General features: G+C 32.3%; 1 long non-coding RNA gene across 1 annotated transcript; it reads right to left on the bottom strand.

Moving 5' to 3' along the window:
- Window positions 1-2,262: 2,262 nt before the first annotated feature.
- Window positions 2,263-3,376, bottom strand: LOC140184560 (uncharacterized). The gene is made up of 3 exons (XR_011881627.1): window positions 3,329-3,376; window positions 2,620-2,770; window positions 2,263-2,304 (listed from the first exon to the last, which is right to left on the bottom strand). It is a non-coding gene; the product is annotated as an uncharacterized lncRNA (long non-coding RNA).
- Between the last annotated feature and the right edge of the window lie 5,989 nt (window positions 3,377-9,365).

Genomic DNA, 9,365 nt, shown 5'->3' with positions numbered 1-9,365 from the left:
AATTTATCATGCCTTCTTCTTATATTCTTATGAGTGCTATATCCATGTCAAGGGAGTAGATTCCCAACTTGACATGGGGGTTGATTAAGAGAAGACACTTGAGTTGGAATGCTTAAGTGATTAGTTAAATTAGAAAGTTGTTGGCTAATTCTGTATTTGCTAACGCTAGACCTTCCCAAGGGAGAGGACTAGGATTTGCGAATAATTATTAGCTCAATCACTTGACTTTCCTTTATTTAGTAAGGGTTAACTAAGTGAAAACAACAACCTCTTTATACTACACTTGAGAAAATTCCAACAAGGATAGAACTTCCAATTAATCATTCCCCTAGTCAAGGCTTTTTATTTTGAATAATATAAATTCCTTTTTATTTTCATTGCACTAATTCACAATTATTTATTTTTTGTCATTCAACTCGCAAAATCTCTCGAAAAACTCCTGATTAATAAAATAGCACCCTTTTGGCAACTCGTTGGGAGACGACCTGGGACTCATACTCCCAGTATTTTTATTCTAAATTTTGTGACATCTTTTATAAATTGATGAGGCAGATTTTAGCTGGTTAAGAACTATACTCGCAATGTGTTTCTTATATCAATTTCTTAATTGGTTGGCTTCTGCCACGCGTCACTGAACAATATTGTTTATTATGAAAAACCAGAATTCAAGACTAAGAGCCGGTTTGGGAAATAGCAGAAGCTACTTTTTTTTACTTTTGAATTATGAAAAGTCACAATACGAGTGTTTGACACCATTTAAAAAAAAAGCTTTTAATTACCCGAAAAGTTAATTCACAGCTTTTTGAAGAAGTAAAAATATATGACTTTTTCTTCTCGATAAGTCATTCTATTATTTCCCTAGAAAAATTGACTTTAAAATAAAAAATTTACTTTCATTTTTGGCTCTGTTATGATGCTTGCTGTTTTTACTGGAAATACCAGCCCTCCACTATCATTTTTATGCAAGGTTTCATCTATTAGAAGTACTGACCTTCTACCATCATTGAAGCACTGACCTTTCACCATTATTTTCACTCAATGTTCCATCTGTTGGAAGTATTGGCACTCCACCACCATTTTCACGTAATGATTCATCTGCTGAAAGTATTGACCTTCTAACAGCATTTTAAAACAATGTTCCATCTGAATCATCTACTTCATATATTTCTTCCAATTATTTTTTGTTATCATTTTACCACTCTATTTTTATTATTAAATTTGTATTTAACATTGTGTGTGATATGAAATATCATTTTTAATTTTATTTTTTTCACATGTGATTTTATTTTTTTATAGCTTGCTATTATTTTTATAGTTAGTTATAACAAGTTCTTGAGTTATTTATCCAAACGCCACAACTTTAAAATAAGTACTTTTATAACTAAAAATCTAATCGCAAAATAACTTATTTATAAGTTGTTATTAATAAAAATCCTTATACGTTAAGCTCTTTTTTTCCAAAAGAGCTTATTTAAGTTATTTACCTAAACTGGGCCTAAGCTAAAAATGAAAAATTAGGACTTCAAAATAAGAAACTCCACTTCAGAATCCTATACAATAAAAACTAGAAGAAAATTGCTAAATCAGAAACACCATGATCCTCTTGAATCCAAGAAAGGTTAACCATCAATTTGCATTAGGAAGTCACTCAAAATCCACATCAGAACCATTCACTTGGAACTTCTTTGGTGGTTCACTTGAGTAAGCCAAAAATTCGCCATCACCCTTAACCTTAAGCATAGCAACACCCTCAACATATTCCACTTCTTGAATTACACCTCCATTATTGAGCATATTTGTTAGCCCTATTGGTACAAATTTGATGCTACCAAATAGCACTCACTCCAGATTTGTCACTGCTCCCCTTCCCTTAATGAAATGCCCAAAAGAAGCTCTTGATGAGGGTAAAAAAGATGCATATTTTACCCTAACTAGATAGAATCAAGTTGCTTTACTTGTAATCAAGAATTTTTTATACATAGTGCACAAATTCAGAATTGCAGAAGTGCACAAATTCAAAAGAAAATGAGCCAAATTGAAAACAAGGTAATTTCATGATAGCAGTAATTTTCTAATTTAAATAGTTGAATTATATAATAGTGAATGGTGAATAGTAGAATGTGAATTATATAATACTAGAAAATTACATGAATAGTTGTATTTCATGATAGCAGTAATTTCCTCAGGCTTGAACTGCACTACACAAAACCAACCAAGAACAAAACTAAAACTATTTCAGATCTGCAAGGATCACTTGACTTGTTCTATGAACCAAACACTTGAAATCCCCAGCCACATAGCAGCCTGCAAGGGAACAACACCCAGCAAGAGTATATTTGATAACAAGTAATTAAATTGCATATGACTTGTGAGGATGTCAAGCAGAAACAACCCACCTCATTATTGATCCAGTTGGCATTAATCATATTATTCATGTTCTCATTGGTAAAAGTTTTCACCAGTAAAATATATTATTCATTTTAACATCTTAACAAATGCAAAGGGCAATACTCGGGCATTAAAAATAAAGGCAACAGGACAACACACAGGGATTCATACAAACATCTAAGCTAAAGGCATACAATAGCAGCTATTACAAGCATCATTACAGGGACATACCTGTGTACAATAGTAAACACGCCCTCTTTTACCAGCTCGTGTCCTAGGAAGAGGCTTAAAAGCCACTGCTTCCAGCATTATTTGATTTAGTATAGAAGTTCCGAGTCTTCTTTATCTCTCCTTTTCAACTTCACTAGCAGCATCAATAATCCTTTGTTCAAAAAAGCAATATGGAATCAACAATTCTCTCAGAGGATCAACTCCAATAAAAGATTTCAATCCTGAGTAAGTCATAATATCATGACAAATATGGCACTAAATTATTGTCTACCTCCAAGAAACCTATCCACCATTATAATTGATCTAAAGCATTAATTACACTCTATAGTAAAGGGGAGAAAAAAGCCTGTAAGGCTGTAACTGAAATAGAGAATTTGCTTGAAATAGCTGAGTCCATTTCCATGAGCATAACTCAAGCCCTATAAATAATTTATGAAATTGTTTTGGTAGCACTAGTCTAGTATAGACAAGTTATGCAATGGAGATGATGTAACTACCACCATCCCTATATAGCAAACCCTAAATTTCAACAAAATATAAAAAATTGGGCTCATTCACAATGTCAATTTCAAGCTGATATTTATTTATAAAGATGAACTCCACAGAAGGGTGAACCTGTTTTTAAGGAAAAGATGGAGTAAGTCACAGAATGAACGATTCGTATATGATGCAGACTAAATTTATCAATAATATTTCACCTAAAACATACTTGTCAACACTATGGCCAACTATTGCAGTAGAATAAACAATTGGAGCCTGACAAAAGCATTTATTGTGTAGTTTGGAATCAATCAAAATATAAGCATCAATTCGTTAGTAGCATAGTCCAAAATCAACAATGAATTCTCTTAATCAAATGTTTACAATTTCTAATTAACCGAGAGTATTTAGACTCCTGGTTCGTTCTCCCTAGGAATTGTAATTAAGTGTTCCATTATTGGCTATGAGAAAATGGGGGTTAGATGATAGCAATTGGCAAGAAATTAAAAGGCAAGAAGGTAACTTAACATGCAAGAAATTAAAAGAAGGCAAGTAAAGGCAATGCAATTGGAAATTAAATACTAAAAGAGCTCTTGGTGAGGATTGGGTAATTAGGGCTTGCTATCTTAGTTGTGGACCATGGTGCACGAAAATTACAATCACAATTTTTTCAATTCCGCACAACTAACCAGCAAGTGCACTGGGTCATCTAAGTAATACCTTACGTGAGTAAGGATCGATCCCACAGAGATTGTCGGCTTGAAGCAAGCTATGGTTATCTTATTATTCATAGTCAGGATATCAATAGTGGTTCTTAGTTTTGATTGCAAAAGGTAAAAGAGCATGAATTAAATGATACTTGTTGTGCAGTAATCACTACAACAAAAAGGCGCATTTGTAACAAAAAATATTGTTACAAAATGTCGAAATTTTGAAACAAAAGTTTTTTGTAACAAAAAAAGGGTCCATGCAGTAAGTCCCGTTACAAAAAGTTTTTGTAACGAAAAATAGAACTGTTACAATTCAATACCATATTTTGTAACAATTTTTTCTGATACAAAAAACCAGAAGCCATTACAAAAGTGGCAACAAATTTTGATCTTGAAGGTATTTTTCGTGACAGTCAATTTTTTTCCTATCAAAAAATTTTGTTAAAAATGTAACATGATTTTGTAACATTTTTTTTCTTTAGTTACGAAAGCAAATTAATTATTTTGTAATAATTTTTTTATTACAAATTACATGCATAATTTACTAAATTATTTTTTAAATTAACTAATATATTAACGATTTTAATAAGCAAGTTTACATGTATATAATATGCAAAAACATACATAAGTCAAACAAGATCCTTTTAGCTAAAATTGTCTTGAAATAAAATAACATTAGCTAGTGAGTACATTGATTAGTTCAACCAAAACATAAAAGTTCTAAGATAAAAGTTCAACCAAAACATAAAAGTTCTAACATAGATTAGTGTCTCTATGCATCAAAATATTCTTGAGCCCTCAAGGTAGCATATGGTCACCATTTCAGCACTCCTGTAAATAAAAAAAACCGAAAAAAAAGTTAGAAACAAGATATAACACTAATTATAATTTTTTCACTAAGTTTTATCCAAAATGTTTAGAAAAATTTTAACAGAACCTCCCCTAAAACTTGGATATTTCCACCGTCCACGGTTCCAACAAACGCAACCAATTCACAACTTATGTCTCAGCCATACCCAACCAAATTTATCAAACCAAATAATAGGACATTTGTCATTTTTCAACCATGACACAAGTAAAATGTGATAAATAGATCCATATACAAATTAAAGTGTACTAATATAAAATGGGAATCATCTACAAAAATGTATTAAAACCATAAACAACTTTAGGAGTACCTTTAAGGTCTAGTTTGTTTCATTGTCAAAGCGCGTTATGAGAGAGTTCACAATAGCTTGTTAAGCTTCCAATTTAGCTTTCACTTGAGCATATTCTTCCTTTTGGCGTGTTTGTTGCTTTTTAAGTTTTTTTTGAGCACATCTATTTCCTTTGTTAGCTCCTCACGGTCTTGCATTGCCTCTTGAAGTTATACTTGAATCCTTAACTTAGATTTCTAAGCCTTTATGGCATAACCTAGCATCACAACGACTATCACTTTCAAAGGGCTCTATGTAAACTAAATTCCAAGGCGGTTCTCTATAACTCCACAATACAAACTATCCTAATTCAATGCATTGTAAAAAACACAAAATCAATAACAAAATTGAATTAATATTTCTATGTTAATAATGATGATGTAGTTACCTAAAAACAAAAAAATTTAAGAAAACAAAAAGTATCAAAATCACCAAAAAATGCAAAAAATAGAATCAAAATAATAAGGCACTAGAGTAAAATAATAATGCACCATAGAATTGTCAACTTTCTGATAAAACATAATTGAAACAACAGAAATTGAAAGCGTCAAATAAAATGCTTGGACATACTCAAGAACATGATAAAAAAAAGAGTTTGCTAGCAAGCTTTCGTCCAAACTCAATAGCCTACACCACCAGACAACAATCACAAAGATAGTAATGACACCTAAGAATTGTACCAAGATAATCAATTAAAATATTCAGCAGATTTGTCTGATCATATGATTAACAAATATAAAATGATCAAAGAATATGAAACAATGACTACATATGAGGATTTTTGCATGGGTTTTAGTTGTATATAGGGTAATTAAATCCATACCTCTGAGCTTTCTAGATACTGACCTTCAGACAAGAAATCTACAACTTCTGACTCAAGAAAACAGTTAGTGAACCTGTGCATTTTTTGAAATCTGTCCTTCCCAGGAATAAACTCTATCATTTTGCAGACAATTACTGCAAGTTCATCAATCTTTATCCAGATTTGGCTATAGTCTTTCGGGCTCACAATCTCCATTGGCACCCTCTTTATCACCAGAGTACTCTTGTGCATTAGTATTGACTTTAATTTCAGCTTCAAATCCCTTGCAATTACGCCCTTGCACTTCTTGAATAGAACTAGTTTCAGATTGCAAATCCTTACTCTCATCAACATTAATCAACTCAGATTTCACACCTTCAACCTCATTCATCTTATCCCGATCTTTAGTATTGCTAACCTTTTCGATCGATTGAATGCTCTCTTCATTCTTACCCACTAAATCTTGATGTTCCATGGTTACAAATTTAAAATGAACCTAAGATTTCCTCGTCAACAATGCAAAAACTGAAAGTTTACCCAATAAAATGTAAGCCCTGCAATATTGCCAGTTACCAGTCCATATTACTATATATACAAAAAAGATTTAAAATACTAATCATCTGATTGTTCTAATTTTAGACGGTAGCAGAAAAATATAGTAAGATTAAGACTAAGAACTAGAGCAATAGTGAAGTATTCCAATTCCAATAGCAGAACACATCGAATAATCAGGACTGCGAGAATACAAATAAAATAAAACAAAAAATGGCTAAAAAATAAAAATTATGGCATTCCATGAGAGCAAAATATACATCGAAACAATTACAAAAAAATGAATGAATAGAAAGTAAGCCAAGAAGAAGAAGAATGAGCAGAAATAGCTTACTGTTAGAGATCCAATCCAATGAGAAAAGTTGAAAGGAAGAAGAAGAAGAAGAAGAAGAAGAAGAGACTTAATTTTGATGCGTTATGAAAATGAAATTAAGACAGAGTGTTTTTTAGATTTTTTAAATTTCAGACCTTTTAATAGGTTTAGATCAATCCCAGTCTTGAAAACGATTTCTAATTATAAGATTCAACTTGTGATAGCACTATTCTTCAAAACGAAAGAATTTCAGTATCTAGTATTTAGTAGTCAATGGCATGATTAAGAAGCTAGGCAAGGCATGCAAACATATCATGAAAAACAAGAGGATCTTTTGTCGGAAGCTCTTTGTTCCAAAAACCAAGCATGAAAAATAACACAGACATTGCTGCTGGGAACCTAGGACAAGGTGGAACTACAAAACGGAAACATGGTTCAAGGCGCGGGCAACTCACTATAAAAAGAAGAATGACAGAAGTGGAGCGGCGGCTCCGATGGTGACCTCCGGCAGCGGCAACGGAGACAGCTTCACAGACGGCAACGTGGTTTGGCAATGGGCCGACTGGCGGCGACAGATCTGACGCGCATCTCCTCTCTTCGTGGCTGAGCTCCCTCGCGGTTCTGTTTCCTCCCTCGTGCGTTATTCTCTTGTGACTGAACAGTGGCAGCGACGGCATGGAGCACGACGCAACGGTGGTGATGAGCCGTGGTGAAAATCGACGATGACAATAACGACGCGGCTGACGGCGCGACTCCCTCTCCTCGCGGTTCTGGCGGTGGTAGCAGCGCGGCCCTCTCTCATCATTGGATCTCCTTTCTTCTCTCTCCCCTTTCTCCCTCTTCATGCTTCCCCTCTTCCCCTTTCTTTCTTTTATTTCTTTTCTAATTGTTGTTAGGTTTCTTTTTGTGTGTATTGAGTGTGAGTGTGTGACCGTGGGTGAGTGAGTGAGGGGTGTGGCCGCTGTGTGGCTGCTGTTTGTGTGTTAGAGGGTTAGGGTAGAAAATTAGGTTTAAGTAAAATTGGGATTAAGTTAGGGTTTAGTGTTTTGGGAGTGTAAATTAAAGTTTTGTTTCGAGTAAAATTATTAATAAAATAATAAAATAAAGTAATAATTTAAAACTAAATTAAATATAAAGTAATTATCTTTGAAATGCCGTTTAATTACTAACTTAAAATCTATCTTCGAATAAATACTAATTTAATGAAAATTTATAATAATTAAATTAATTCTCTTTTATTTATAAAATAAGGTTAAAAATCTAAATATTTAAAAGTAAGATATATAAAATATTCATTATTTATTTATTTATTTATTTTCTTTTATAAAAACTCTAATTAATAAATAAAAATTTACTCAACTTATGTATAAAAATTTCTAAAAATATAATCTTAGATAAATATAATAGATCATAAATAATTAATTAATAACTTTTCAAAATTAGGGGTCTTATACATTGTGTTTGGTGGAGTAGACGGCGCAGAGATGAGTGAAGCGCAAGTTAGGGGATGAGCAATTAAGAATTTTTTACTGTTTCACCCTATTATTTTTTACATTCAGCTAACTTAGTGTCTTAGTTTTTTTCTTTTATATTTAATTATTGTTCTTTATAAATATAATTCTAAATTTTTGTATGCTTTCACAAATTAATTTTTAGTTAACATTAAAAATCTTATTATGAATAAAAATTAATGAATATAAACAATATGTAAAAAATTTTAATTTTTGAAACAAAATAAAATTATTCTGGAAAAATTATATAATAAATGTTTTTAGCGTGTTTAACATTTTGAAAAAAAATGTTATAAAATATATTTACATTTTGTGATAAACAAATAACTTATTACAAATAATGTTGAATTTGTGACAAATTAATTTTTTGTTACAAAATAATTGGAGTTTTTGAAACAAAAAGATATTTTGTTACAAAATATTACGAATTTTTGCAACTTCTTTGGTTTTTGTTACAAAATATTATAATATTTCGTAACAAAACAAAGGTTCATTACAAAAACTAACAATTTATAACAACAAAAGTTAGGTTGTTACAAAATATTAGCATGTTTTGTAACAACTTGTAATGTTATTACAAAAAAGTATTCTTTTGTAACAATTAACAATTTTAAATTTGATACAAAATTTTGTTACAAATGTTCCATTTTCTTGTAGTGAATGGAGAACAGGTTGTGGTTTTGAAGATGCTCTGTCTTCTGAATTTCTGCTTTCCTACTGTCTTCTTCTGCACGCACGCAGGTCTCCTTCCATAGCAAGTTGTATGTTAGTGGATCACCGTTGTCAATGGCTACCATCCGTCCTCTCAGTGAAAATGGTCCACATACATGGCTAATCATCTGTCGGTTCTCACTTGTGTTGGAATAGGATCCAGTGATCCTTTTGCGTCTGTCACTACGCCCAACAGTTATGAGTTTGAAGCTCGTCATAGTCATCCCTTCCCAGATCCTACTCAGAATACCACATATAAGGTTTACACTTTCTGAATCTCAGGAATGCTGCCAATTGATTCTAGCTTATACCACGAAGACTCTGGTCTCACGGATTGAACGCTCTGATGTCAGGAGAGGTAATCAAACTCGTAAACTAGGAACTCAAGAGATATACATTCAATCTAAGGTAGAATGGAAGTTGTTGTCAGGCACGCGTTCATAGGTTAAGAATGGTGATGAGTGTCACAGA

Source organism: Arachis hypogaea, chromosome 5 (genome assembly GCF_003086295.3).
Source record: "Arachis hypogaea cultivar Tifrunner chromosome 5, arahy.Tifrunner.gnm2.J5K5, whole genome shotgun sequence".
Lineage (NCBI taxonomy): Eukaryota > Viridiplantae > Streptophyta > Magnoliopsida > Fabales > Fabaceae > Arachis > Arachis hypogaea.
Note: the sequence above shows the minus strand (reverse complement) of the source record. Positions and strands in the feature narration are given on the sequence as shown.